Below are 14,705 nucleotides of genomic sequence, written 5' to 3'. Positions count from 1 at the left end.
TCTTCAAATTACTCTTCACCTACAAACACCAAGAATTAGTTCTCCCCCTAAGAGAATAGATCATGATGTGGATATGCTTGATTAAGGCTCAGAAACCAAAGGTGGAGAGGGAGTATTTATGGGGGCAGTAATCCTTCGCCCCACTTTTGCCATCTAATTCCCAGTTAGGTTTCCAGGTAGTAATTTTTATAGAAAGCCATCTCTAAGTTTTGCCTGACAGTAGTATCTATTCCTTGTAGGCAGGTGCCTAAGGCTCACTTTGCCCATCATAGTAAACCATAGTTTGAAACAAAACATGGACAACCCTTCCTGACTCTTGCTGCACTCCAGACAAAACTAGCCAGAATCATGTCATCTTAATTTAGGCTAGCGGTATGTTTACCCAATACAAACTATGGGCGGTGAGCCAAGAACAAATCTTGGTTACTACTGCTCAGAATTTGTTTGGGGGAAGCAAACAAAAAGCCTGGGTTCAAATTATCCAAGAAACCAAATTCTGGCTTGCTTTGAATGTGGTGTGGCAGCAGGAGTGCAGGAGAAGGGATGTGCGAACATGAACTAGCACTCAGCAGCAGAGCAAGCCGATTGGGCACCTGGGGCCAGCTGCCCGCCCATGGGGGTGGGACCAGCCACCCGCGGGGGCAGGGCCAGCCAGGGGCAGGACGCTCTGCTGGGCCTCCAGAGTCTGCCTACCTCCTCCCACTCAGCCGCCCTACAGCTGAGGGGGAGGCAGAAGGCAGACTGTTTGGGGCAGCACGGAGCCTGCGGGCACTCAAGCCAGCGTATCACTCCCAGGAGAGATGCGTGGCTCAGCTGCGCTGCAGGCCCCATGGTGGCTGCCGCCTGGCATTTTGTCACCTCCCTCAGTGGTAACTGCCTTGACGGACCACCGCCACCGTCCCCTTCCTCTGTCCCTGCTAGCACTCTGCCTGTTCATGTTAAACCCTAGGTTGTTTTAAACTATGGTTTGGTGTGATTATTTAATGTGTCATTAAAACGGTGAGAAAAGTTCAGTCATAATATTTTAACTATGAAACATCAGCACTTTTTAAAAAATCCCCCTTCTTCCCTTCTGAAATTCATCTTCTGTCATAGCTTTGAACCTATTCCTTCTAGCCTGAATTAGGGAAAAAGGGGACGCTTTTACTGCTTCAATTATACAAATTTTATTTTCAAGCAACAGCTGTGTGAAATCATCTAGAGAGAGATTGCTTTGACTTGGAAATAACACCGTTTACATTATTACAGAAGAAATATTCTAGAAAGCCCTTTACAAAAATAAAAGAAATGCAATGCAACGTAAAATATTTAAAATCTCTGTAGGGCATGCACGGCAACTTTGATGCAGTTTCATGTTAATTGGAAATAGCCTCCCAAAATCCTCCACCCTTTTAGCGGATGCCAAAATGGTTGGGTGGAACCATTTCACTGAATATTCTCCAGGAGGAAGAAGAATTCTTGAAGATTTCCTTGACGGGTAGGGCTTATCATTCGTGGCGGCAGCAACACACCTTTCCTTGCTGTTCTCTCAGTTCATCTGATTTCTGTCATTCTGTGGCATTCTGTTTATATGTAGTGTTAATGCATAGAAGATAGAAGTTGAAGTGGTGAAAACCTAGACACCAATATTGATACAAATACCTGCCTTTACACAAATGAGTCGGGATACAAATCTTCTGAGTTTGCATCAAGAATAAGGATATTTCGGGGCTTCTCCTGAACAGCAGGAGCTGCCTTATATTGCCTCAGTCCTCCCTGCTTCTCCTAGTGGAACCTTCTACTCAGTCAGGAACCTTCTGTAGATGGAAGCAGCCCACCTATGCACAGAAGGCAAAGTCTGGTTCTAACCCATAGTGCTCTTTTGCTTCTCACAATTGGTACACATCCTTGGGATCTTTTGCTTCTTTTCCTGCTCCAGTTTCACCATCAAGCTTTCATTTTCTCCTGCCACTAGGTATTCATGCAGAAAGTTTATTGAGTATGTAAGTGTCACTTTTAACTAAGTCGGTGCTGTGGCCACAGCAGACCCAGGGGATTGAACTGCTATGTGTAAAAATGCCTGTATAATCTCCTTTTCACAGGAGTTACAGATTCTCTTCAAGGACATTAAGCATTTAAGTGAAACCATGCAACGCTTGGCACATACACTTTATTAATCTTCTGTTATATGATAGATGACTCCAGTAATGTCAGGTCACTGAACTTTATATAGCGTATGCACATTTGCGATTAAAATAAGTAAGTAATCACTGTGGATATGGAATTATCCACAGGCAAGGATAATTTCTTGCATGGGAGAAGCAGGCCTACTGAGTGCTGCAACAGGCATTAATGGGGATGTAATTCTGTTAGTTCTTTGCTGTGTGAATTAATTTGGCAAGAAGACTTGGGAAGAAAACACTCACCTTGTGTAAAGAAGAGCTCCAATTTCACAAGGCCCTGCAATAAATATTTAGTACACATAATCCACTGTGTCTCATTCCTTTTGGTTTAATTGGCGGCAAGAAATATGTTGCTTGTTGTGGTTTATTGCTGCTGTGATATTTTACTATGTCGCTTCTTACTGCTTAACTGTCTTCATTTTAGTAATAAGAGATGCAATTCAGCCAAGGTTAAGCACTTCAGTGGGAGAAATCCAAGCATGCGCCTTACTTTTCCTTTGCAACCAGGGAGATCTAAGAACACTTAAGTGTGACCTGATTATTCCAAGATTGTGACACTACCTGGCCCAACGGTGGATAGGGGAGAAATTTGAGTCAGTTCTCATTTAGAAACGACCTTACTGAATTTGTACTTTTTGAATCAGTAAGCAAACTGAAACCCAGCCATTCTTTGAAATGTACAGTTTTCTGAACTTTGCAATGCATTTCTCCAGCCAAGTAAGATGTACAGAAATGCATGTGTGTATATCACTGTGTATGAAACTAAATAAAAAAATTCCTTCCAGTAGCACCTTAGAGACCAACTAAGTTGTCTCTAAGGTGCTACTGGAAGGAATTTTTTTATTTAGTTTCGACTACGGCAGACCAACACGGCTACCTACCTGTAACTATCAGTGTGTATATCAGTGAAAATAGCACATACAGTAATGCACAATGTATCATATTATATCTGTATATCATCTAGTGATATTTTATGTGAAAGTGTAGTTTATAAATATTTGAATACATAAGTAAAGGCTATTAGGGGAAATTGTTTTGCAAAAAATATCTTCAGTAGGAAAAACTGCATACAAAAATATGTATGCTGGAAGAAATTCACACTAATATATAGCTGAATTTTCATGAGGACTTTTAAAAAAATGCAAACTGATATAGAAATGTGGAAAACTGAATATTTATTACTATTATTACTATTATTTATTGAATTTATATACTGCCTTATACTCGGAGGTCTCAGGGCGGTTCACAAAAAAGATCAACATAAAAAACCACAATATATATAATCAAAATAAAGACAACCACCCAATAACACCCCCCCCAAAAAAAGAACCACATTTTTAAAGGTTATAGGACGTCAATCAGATCAACAACAGATTGTGTTGAATATAAGATTGGGAAAAGGAGAAGCAGAAATTGATTGATTTGCCCTTCCCTATGCCCCCGCCTTGATGTTCTAGAGAAGCATCGGAATAGACCTGGAAGCAAATCCTTAAATGGTCTGCAACAGAATAACAGATTACACAAACTCTTTCCACACTAAAGCCATTTTGTGTTGCTGAGGCGTGGCTATGACAAATGAGCTGCGGTTCCACACAGGATTTAACTCTGGCTCCATACAACATTTAGTATATACCCATTTTAATTGCATTATGCAAGAGTGGCCAAGGTGGTGTCTTCCAAATGTTGATGGGCCAGTTTCCAACGGTCCCAGCCACCAGAACCAATAGTCAGGGATGGTGGGAGCTGCAATGCTTGTCCTCACATCAGTGGCAAGGTGCACCACCAACCTTGCTCTTGAATTAATCCTTTCCCGAAATGGTTTCACACACATTTTATTGGATTGCCTTTCTAATATCACAACTTTTATTTATATACCGTATAAATACTTCATAGAAAAGCCTGCAAAAGCCGTGCACCCTTTAAAGAGTGTGCAGCTCCTGCGGGCTTTTCGACCCAGCTTGTCGGGCTGGCAATGGGGGGAAGCACTGCTTTCCCCCAGCACCAGCCTCAAAGTGCACTCTTCTGGCTTCAGCAAAAGCAACGCGAAGCCTCCGGAGCGCAGGCTTCCTAGGCTTTGCGTTGCTATCGCTGAAGCCAAGGAGCCTGCATTCGCCCCATAGTACGCACACACATTTCCCCTTCATTTTTGGAGGGGAAAAAGTGCGTCCTATAGAGCGAAAAATATGGTAGTTTATTTTTTAAAAAACTACAATGCCACACAGTGCCACGTTTCTGTGTGGATTGTTAAGGATTTCCCTTTTAACATCTGCACAGGAACAGTCTGGTACAGACTTAGTCCCATCTTTGTCTAGAACTGAGATGGACCAGATTTCAACAGGTCCGTCCATCCCTATTTGAGAAGTGTGGATCAGGCAACTTCAGACAGTAAATCTGCAAAGTTCAAATTCCCTGCAGCTTGTCAGCTCTGGGGTCAGTTGCATGGCATGTCACAGAAAGAAAGGCAGCCATAAATGCTTTGCAGCATGTCAGCTCTTAAAAGATATGAGCTATAACATTTCTGTGCTGCTGAAAGCTTGGGGAAATAATAAAAATATAAAGATTTAATCTTAAAATATATTTGCCAAGCAGACAGATCTTCCTACTTGCAATGCCAACTCCAGACTGAGAGCCTGATGTCTTACTATTGTTGGAAGCAGTTTTTTTTGTGCGCCAGCTGGAGAGAGACAGGGAACTAGAGCCACCTGCCCTGATATTCTTATTACTATTCAGAGGGGACAGCTTTGAAAAATTTCCTGAGGTTGGGGCAGAGCTTCTAGATATTTAAAATAAAATAATATAGAACCATCATAATACAGTGGTACCTCAGGTTAAGTACTTAATTTGTTCCGGAGGTCTGTTCTTAACCTGAAACTGTTCTTAATTTCTGGGTTAAGAACTTTGCTTCAGGATGAGAACAGAAATCGTGCTGCGGCGGCACGGCAGCAGCAGGAGGCTCCATTAGCTAAAGTGGTGCTTCAGGTTAAGAACAGTTTCAGGTTAAGAACGGACCTCCAGAACGAATTAAGTACTTAACCTGAGGTACCACTGTATAAGACATTTCCATACTTGGGCTGCGTTCAGATTATCCTTCCCCCCCATCTTCTCAATGTTTCCTTACCTGTCAATTTTTGCATTTTATATGACTTTTCACATGACATGAAAGACATTCTGGAAATCTAATGGAATCCAGCAGAAGTTTAGTGCTCATGTTTTTGCAGAAAAGAATCCATTTGCGTTAACTGTGGAAATCATGGAAGTTCTGGGTTGCAATTTCTCCACAATTTTCATGATCATGCCACCACAAACATGATGAAATTTGGGGTGGTATCCTAGCATATAGTTTTTGTCCACTGTTTAAAATTTAGTATGGCATAGTGGTTATAGCAATCAAAATGCCATAGTTCCATCAGGACAGAAGCACTAACATTTATAACTAATGCAATAACACCCCCCCCCCTTGTCTGAATGCAGCCTCAGAAAGAGATCCAGAATATCTAAAGAATATGCAGTACAATCCTATTCAGGAGTGTGCCATACTATTTTCAATAGGACTTACTCCCTAGTAAAAGTATTTCAAATTTCAGCCAAAAGATGCTTTGATGGTTGATTGACTCCAGCTATTAGGAATGAGCAGGGCCCCTATCTTGGTTCTACCATTGCTTCACAGCACACTGGGGGAGGGATCACTTTGTGGTAGTCCAATCACCCATGTCTCATTTTGTAAATGTTGCTGAAACCTATTGGCTCAACTCCTCTTTCCTTCTCCCCCCTTTCCCCTTTTCTCTTATTCCCTCCTGTTTGCAAACTGGAGGCTTGCCCAGCGCTTGCAGGCCCTTTGAACAATTCCATAAATCACGAGGAGATGCTTCACGGCCTGGGGCAGCATTTGCAGCATGGTTAATTCAATATTCGAAGCCAGTTCTACATCATGGAAAATTCAATCTATCCATTCCTTGCAGCTTGCAAGTAAAACATGGTGTGGGGGCATCACTAGAATTTTATTCAAGGGACATATTCCCATTAACATTTTCCCACAAAGGAAGAAAGAATTTGGCTTGAATGCCGCTCATCTACATTAAGTAATAAAAGGGGTGGGGGGAATAAAACAAAGCCCACAAAAGAATATATCAGATGCCTAATATCCAGCCAGGCACTTCGTTACAGCCGCATCTGTTCCAATTCTACAGACAGAGATTCTCACCTAAGAGATCTACAGCAAACCTTTTCAGAACTAAAATACCCAGCAGATGAAGTTAGACAACAGATCAACAGAGCCAGACTTATACCCAGAGAGAACTTGCTGCAAGACAGACCCAAAAAAGAAAATAACAGAACACCTCTAGTCATCACATACAGCTCCCAAGTTAAAACAGTACAACGCACCATCAGAGATCTACAACCTCTCCTGGACAATGACAGTTCTCTTTCTCAAGCTCTGGGAGGAAGACCTTTCATTGCCTACAGACAGCCACCCAATCTTAAACAACTCCTAACCCACAATAATACTACAACCAGACTTAACACGGACACTGGCACCAGAGCCTGCAATAAACCCAGATGCCAACTTTGCTGCCACATACACCCGGACGACACCATTACCGGCCCCAACAACATCACACATACCATCTCGGGACTATTCAATTGCTCATCATCTAACATTGTGTATGGCATCAAATGCCAACAGTGTGCTTCAGCTCTCTATATTGGACAAACAGGCCAAACCTTACGCCAAAGAATAAATGGACATAAATCTGACATCAAGAATCACAAAACAGAGAAACCAATAGGAGAACACTTCAATCTCCCAGGACATTCTATACAAGATCTCAAAGTAACTGTTTTACTACAAAGGAATTTCAGAAATAGACTGGAAAGAGAAGCTGCTGAATTGCAACTCATTACCAAACTTAAAACCATGGAGAAACCTGGTTTGAACAAAGACATTGGATTCTTATCCCATTATACATGACTAAGCCATTTCTCACCTTCTCACCCCTTGCCTTTTCCTGTAAGACCTATTACAGTCGTTAAGAGTCGTCAGCAGGCTCATCTCAGCTATCTGCCAATCTCCCATTCCCACCACCCTTCTGAGTAATACCCCTCCCCACCTTCTCACTATATAGAAGGATCTGGCAACTTCTGTTTCAGTGTATCTGAAGAAGTGTGCTTGCACACGAAAGCTCATACCAAGAACTAACTTAGTTGGTCTTAAAGGTGCTACTGGAAGGATTTTTTTATTTTGACTATGGCAGACCAACACGGCTACCTATCTGTAACTAATATCCAGCTGTAATTCAAACAATGAAATCTGGCAGGTTTGGGGATTAATAATAATAATAATAATAATAATGTGAATAAATAAAAACACCACTGTTTTTTGTCCTGTGAAACCTTCGGGGGGGGGGGACACTTCAGGTTTTGATAGACCTCAGGTCAATCACATCCGTCTAATTCAAGAGTGAGGAACCTATGGAACTCTAGATATGTTTAGACTGCAACTCCCATCATGGCTGACTATGCTGGCTGGGATCGATGGGAGGTGTAGTTCAGGAACATCTTTAAAGCCCCACAATGGCTACTCCTAAAGCAAGACATCAATTTGCTGTTCAGCTTCATCATCAGCTTGATGTCTGAGTTCCACGAAAATGTATTATTTTCTCCCTACATTCATAGATACGTCCAGTGAAATACATCAGCAATTCTAGTTATGTGTATTAGCTCCTTTGGGATCAATATGGCAGCAACACTCTGAACTTCCAAAGTATTATACATTTGTCAAAGCTGCAGCACTCAGGCTTTGCAAAGTATATTCTTCTTGACCATATTCAACTGCGAATTTGTTTTAATAGCTGTATGGTTTAGCTGAGCAATTTTCATTATTTTACGGAAATGCTGAGCACAGCAAACAGTTTCCTAGTCTATCATTTGATCATTATTTACTCAAGGTAGTACTTTTTTCAGGATTAATGTCACTGCCAATTGCAGAAATAATAGATTGCCCTCAAAATGAGCAAGTGGGCTACATATTCATCTCATGAAGAAGAACAGAGGAATCTCATAGAAGTTAGCAAATGGGATGGATTACATTGATTTATTGATAATTCATGGGTGCAATCTTAGCTTCTGAAGCAGGCAGCAGTGCTAATACCAAGCACCCTGTCTGGTTAAATGAGCATGTGCTTTTTGTGAAATATATACTCCATGTTTCCAAGGCACAGTGTCCTGCATTTCCAAAAGACTTCCAATTCCCCCTCCACACAGCATACACAGGTGGAAAATGTGGTAGAGGTGGTGGTGGAGGAGAGGGCCTTCATCCGCAGTACAGTCTCTCTCTACTTTTTCCTCCAAACAGCAAGGGACACTAAACTCTCATTAACCAACAACTACATAATGCCCACTCACTAAAAGGGGGGGGGGGGACACAATGACAGCAGAAAACAGTGCACACAGGTGCTCTGACACTGATCAGGGCTTGAAGTTTGCTAGATGAAGGTAAGCAAGAAGCAACCTGGTAAAAGCCCTAACAGTATGGATTTTGGATCTCTCTTTTTGTGGGCAGGGCGAAGTTAGCTTTCTCTCACACACCAAACTAATTGTGAGAGGCAGAGCTCTTTGGATTTGGCATGCTACGTTCTCCCCTTGAGCCCAAGGCAAGCTTCTGCAATGGTCTCAGAATTGAAAAGGAGAGGGTGCAATGTTATCACATCCTTTGTGGGGACCTAGCGGGGGTGGGGTGGGTGGGTCTGAAAGTGTTGTTCTCTGGGTATGGTGCTGGCTTCTCTTGCCAGTTAGGTACCATTGACCCTTTGGCGTTCATTCATTTAAAAGGGATTGTGAAGGGTTATTGTTTTATCCTTCTGAAACCCTGTTTATACAGTGCCTTCCTGTCAAAAACAGGTGATGTTGAAATTGTGTTACGAGGAACTTTCTTCAGGTATTATATTTTTGAGGGGGCAAATGTGTTCCTTCCCTTACCACTAGCTCGTCTCCAGTCACCCTCTCAGAGTTGGAGGGCAGACATCTTACGTAAACATGTGAAGTGGGGACCATTGGGGAGGAGAACACTGGCTCCTTTCCATCATTATTTGTATCCCCTTCTCTGAGTTGGAGGGCGAACTTCTGAAGCAGGAAGCCTCCTAGGTTTTCTAAAATGTGCTGGGAGCCTCCATGAGTATTAGAGGCTCTCATCTTCAGAAGTTTGCCTTCCAATTTTTGGAGGACAACTGAATCAGAAATGGAGGTCTAAACTTGCATGGCCACCCAGCTGCTGTCCTCACATGTTTACTTAACATGAACACCTGAAGATAGTTTGGGAATTCCTGGAAATCTTGCATTTCCCCATACAATTTCTATTTGTAATATGGGCTTTTCTCTTATTATGGAGTTGTCAAATCCATATGTAACCCATGCTGATGAAGGGCACATTGGACAGCAGGCTTGCTATCAGTAGTTGGTTTCCTATAAAACCTGTTTTCTATAAAACAGGAAAACTGGTTGTTGGCAAATAGGAGATAGTGCCAACATTTTCTTTTGGGTTTGTTGAACCATTAACAGTTGCGAAGAAGACTGATTATTTCTAGCTTGTGAGTGCATTTGGAGTATTTTTATGCTACACTAAGTGGGTGTTGCTTGATACCAAATTGCATTTGAAATATTATAGCAACACCTTACTCAGAAATCAATCTGATTTCTGTCAGATTATTGTGGGTGTTTCCCCACCACAGAACATTTTATTTTATTCCCTGATGTAAAAATTCTGTGGCATGTTATGTTTCTGAGGGGATTTATTCTGAGACAGATTTCCTGCCTCCCTTCTGATTCTCTCTCTCTCTCTCTGTGGTGCTCTGCAAATTGTACCTCTATGAGGGGAATGGAGAATGATGGGAGTTAAAGTTCAGTAACATCTGAAGGGCCCAGTTTTAGCAAGTGTAGTAGTTAGAGGGTTCAACTAGATGCAAACTCAGGTTCATAATCATCACTTGGCCAGGAAGCTGAACTTGGGTGCCTAGGCCAACCCACTTTGCAGAATAAAATGGGAGGGAGAACATATAATACATTTGATTCATGTTCCCAAAGACACCTGATTTTTCCTTGCCATTGTTCAAGGGTGGTACTGAATAACTCCTTTTGCATTGTAGTATAGACAGTATACTACAATATACTACAGTGTTCTTGAAGCTACTAACATGAGTTTGACCAAGCTGCGAAAGGCAGTGGAAGACAGGAGTGCCTGGCGTGCTCTGGTCCATAGGGTCATGAAGAGTCGGACACGACTAAATGACTAAACAACAACAACAACATAGACAATATAAATCATTCAAATCATGATAGGGTCCCCCTTTTTTGTAATAGTAACAACTAAATAGTACCATTTTCTTTCTGACTTGCCTGCTGGGAAATTAGAAGGTATTCCTATGAATTATGTGCTTTACATTTGCTGACCACTTTCATACACGGGTGAAGAAGGCTGGCTCCAAACTGTGCTTAACTGTCACCTTTCTCAGTCATTATATACATTAGTAACATCCTTTATCTGATGTGACATCACATTACTCACTTGGTAATACAGAAATGTCAGGAAAGCATGAAGAGAGGCAGCATAAAGAGCAGGTGACACTTTAGGATGCCCAGACAGGTTGTTGTCTTATTTGTATGTCCTAAAGATGTGCCTGCAATGATGGGGCTGTCAAACACATCTGCTAATGCATCTTCCCTCCTTTGATGCTTGATGTACAATGAAATAATGGTGCTAACACCTAGAATGTGAGGTGTGCAAGTGCCTTAAGTCTTCCTGTGTGACACGGACCCAGCTTCCACATGCAGTGCCATCTTGAAATGGCACAAGCCTGACACAAATCCATGTTTGATTGGCACATGTGCACACAACAGTTTCTGTCGCTGGTGTATATTACACAAGCTGAGTTCTTTGCAATCAGAACAGATGATAAGAGACAAAGAAAGCTGTTTGTTTCAAAGCTAGTTGTATGCTGTTGTTGTTTAGCTATTGTTGGCAGACCAGAAACAGAACAACTCCCTTACATTTGAAGAAAATCTGTCCCATATAAGAGTATGTGCAGATATGACAAATGAATATTTTGGGTTCTTTCTGCATCCATAATTCTACAGAGATTGATTTCTTGCACAAATGTGGGAGATAAGACTTCCCATTAAGTCCACCATCTCACTCCAAATTGTCTTAGGAAAAGTCCCCAATGCAGACCAAAGGATACTGTTTAAAGACTAAGGACCTTTGTTCAATTCACAGTGGCTGGAAGGAAGAACCTGTTTTATCCTTTAGACTAGACTTTCTCAACCTTGGATCCCCAGATGTTCTTGAACTTCATCTCCTATCATCCCTGACCACTGGCCAGGCTGGCTAGGAATGATAGCAGTTGCAGTCCAACAACATCTTGTGATCCAAGGTTGAAAACAGACAGACCATTGGCCCACCTGTCTCAGAATGGTCTACTACACAGATTGACAGTGACTCTCTAGACAGCTGTCAAAAGAAGAGGTGCAAAACCATTATAGGCTGAGTTTCACATTACAACTGGTTTGCTATCTGGCACTGACTTAAGAGTCTAAGATTGTCTCTCACCCATTTGAGTGTGCCATACTGGATTAAGTATTGCACCTGAACTGGAGAGATATGAACTATTTAGCCGTGGAACTCACCTAATTATCTTGGGCACTAAGAGCTTGGGCCTAACCTACCTCACAAGCTGTTGTGCGACTAAAGTTGAATAATCCTCACAATGACCTCCTGGAATTCCTTAGAGAAAAGGAAAAATATAAATTAATCTAATAAATAAACAAGGCAAGGTTTGAAACAACAGAAAATAAGAAAAAAATATAGTAGTAGTAGTAGCTCTGTTTAGTTAAAATACAATAGAAATATCTGAAAACTATAAGCATTGAGAAAGCTGTGTGTCCATCACTCCTGTTGTGTCACCAGCTGTTTAAAGGTTTATGAAAATGTGTTGTTGCCATCTCTGCCTTGATTCTTGTTATTACTGTGTAAATGACTTCACCCAATTAAAATCTAATGTTCTGATTTTACTACCTGATGGCGCCTTGCTGTTAATGCTTAAGCAGCTACTGCAGCCTCTGGAAAATTATAACTGTTCAAAGGCATCAAAGTGTGATGCTTCATTCAAATGAATGGAGCAAGATAAAGTGCTTTCTCAATGGTTATGAAGAGAACATGTAGAGTTTTCCCATAAGTACTTTCAAGCACCCAAGAAACTAATGTACCAATGATGTCATTGACCCTGTGATACTCCAGAATTCCCAGATCATGTGTGGTGAGGCCTAGTGCGGCTTGCAGGACATCAATCGCTTTTGCTTATTATTGGTACATCTTAGGTGTGATCTGTATCTATCTGTGATAAGGTAAAGGTGACATTTTTGTATTTGAACTGAACACTCAAGTGTGAAATCCCTAATAATGCAGCCAAGGCTGGCCCAATACATTTTGCCACCTGAAGTGAAGGACGAGATGGTGTGTGCTCCCTTCATCACATAAAGATGAAGAGTGGCTTGGCAGTTGAATGTTATATCAACACGGGTGATGGCATAATACCCTCTACCACACCTGAGGCAACAGGCCAGATTAGGTCATATGTCAGCAACAGAAGGGAATGAAGGAACAGCTGGAGGCTGCTGCTGCTGACCCCCAGCACCTACTGTTTCACTCTGTCTAATGGTAGGGCTGGCTCTGAACACAGTCCCTCCAAGTGTCACTATTTTCCAGGGACAGTCTTAAATTTACAGAAGCCGGACTTCCGGGGGAGGCGCCTCCGGTAATGGCAGAATTCCTCTGACCGGGAGGAATCTGCTCCGTGGAAATCTGGGTCTGGCCGCCACGGCGAAGGCGGAGACCCGTTAAAATCACAGGCGGGAGAAGCCTGTGAACATGGGATTTGGCGGGCACCTTTTGCGCCTCCCCCACCCGTGGGGAACCCCGGTTTTTGGGGCTCCGGAGCGACGTGGGGTGAGTGGCGCGGTGCATCGAATCGTCTGCTTCTTCCACGGAGCGAAGCCACATAGCTGTTGCCGGAGAACGCTGACCTTTTCCTGTGGACAATTTGACTTTAAAGTAATTACCCGTGAGTAGAGCTGAAACGGAAGAATTGGATCTCTAAAAGTTTAATTTGGTATCGTAACGGGGAGGTTCAAAACAGGAAGTCCGCCTTCCCTTTTTGTAAATAGACTGAGGCAACGAAGTTGCAAGCTGGAGTCCTGGAAGGTCTTTTGTAAAAGATCAAATTTCCAACGGTAAAGAACATTAAACCCCCCCTTGGAGGCAGGAGAAGAGAGGGGGAAGTTGCGGATTGAGTATGCCTGCGGGAGAGAGCGAAGAGGCTTAAAACACCGCCGCTCTGACCCTGGAAATGGGCTGCTAGTAAGACTGACGTTTTTTGGAATGTTCATTGACAGTGCTTAGAACGTTCATTGACAGCTAGCTAAATAAGAGAAATACATTGTTTCTACTGTTTCCGGCTGCTTTAAAAAGGAGTAAAAGTAACTGAAAATTGAAACTAATTTGAAACTAACTTTGGATTGTTTAAAAGAGGATACTATTGACTTTTACAAATAGAAACTGTTTCCCCCTAGTGGAAGCCTTTGAAACTGGTTGATTCACAAGAGTTGGACTAGGGGAATTTCCAGCTGCAAGTTAAAAACCGTGAGACTCTGGGACTGACCTTGAATCTTTCAAATGTTATGGTAAATGGAAGAGGAAAAACAGACCAGTCGACTGTTGATAAAACATTAAGGTCTGGGAGGACTTGGTAACAATCCAGGAGAGGTCTATTATTAAGCCCTCCTGTTCTTTTTGTTGCTGTCTCTGTACTAGTATATTTGAAACTAAGAGGAATGTCGACAGAAGAGGCTTTGGTGGCGGCATTATATAAGATAAATGACTCGTTGGATCAGCTTCATAGGAAAATGGACATGATAAATGCGAAGGTGGATGTTTCAATTGTTGAGGTTGACTTGAATGCAGGGGGTATGGACAATACCAATACAGAAACCACCCAGAAATTGATACAAGAACCTATTTTGATATGGCAAGCTGTGGAGGAAGTCAAGGAAAAAGCTGTTGCTGTTGAAGGTACAGAAACACAACTGGAGAGAAAGAGAAAGAGAGCCCCAGCCCTACAGAGGCAATTTGATGAACATAAGTTGACGCTCGCTATGACTGAATTTAAGGAAAAACAGACGAATTTGAGGATTAGAGTTCACCTTTGGTGGACATGCCCAAGGATTAAGACACTCTGGGAGATGATTCATAACGAAATGAAAAAGGTATTTAAATATACCCTTTTGAAGAAACCAGAGGCCTTTCTCCTGGGCATGGTCGGCCAATTGGTGTTAAAGAAGGATAGAATTTGTCTCATGTATGCAACAATAGAAGCAAGAATATTCATTGTGAAGTACTGGAAGACACAAGATTTATCTATCCGGGAAGAATGGCAGATGAAGTTGATGGACTATATGGAATTGGCAGAAATGACTGGCAGAAATCCGAGACCAGGGAGA

General features: G+C 42.1%; 1 long non-coding RNA gene across 1 annotated transcript; it reads right to left on the bottom strand.

The window, feature by feature from the left end:
* Nucleotides 1-1,141: 1,141 nt before the first annotated feature.
* On the bottom strand, nt 1,142-12,921 carry LOC308479455. The gene is made up of 2 exons (XR_013987677.1): nt 11,838-12,921; nt 1,142-2,439 (listed from the first exon to the last, which is right to left on the bottom strand). It is a non-coding gene; the product is annotated as an uncharacterized lncRNA (long non-coding RNA).
* Between the last annotated feature and the right edge of the window lie 1,784 nt (nt 12,922-14,705).

This window comes from Podarcis pityusensis (assembly GCF_964106645.2).
Source record: "Podarcis pityusensis genome assembly, chromosome: 1".
Classification (NCBI taxonomy): domain Eukaryota; kingdom Metazoa; phylum Chordata; class Lepidosauria; order Squamata; family Lacertidae; genus Podarcis; species Podarcis pityusensis.
Note: the sequence above shows the minus strand (reverse complement) of the source record. Positions and strands in the feature narration are given on the sequence as shown.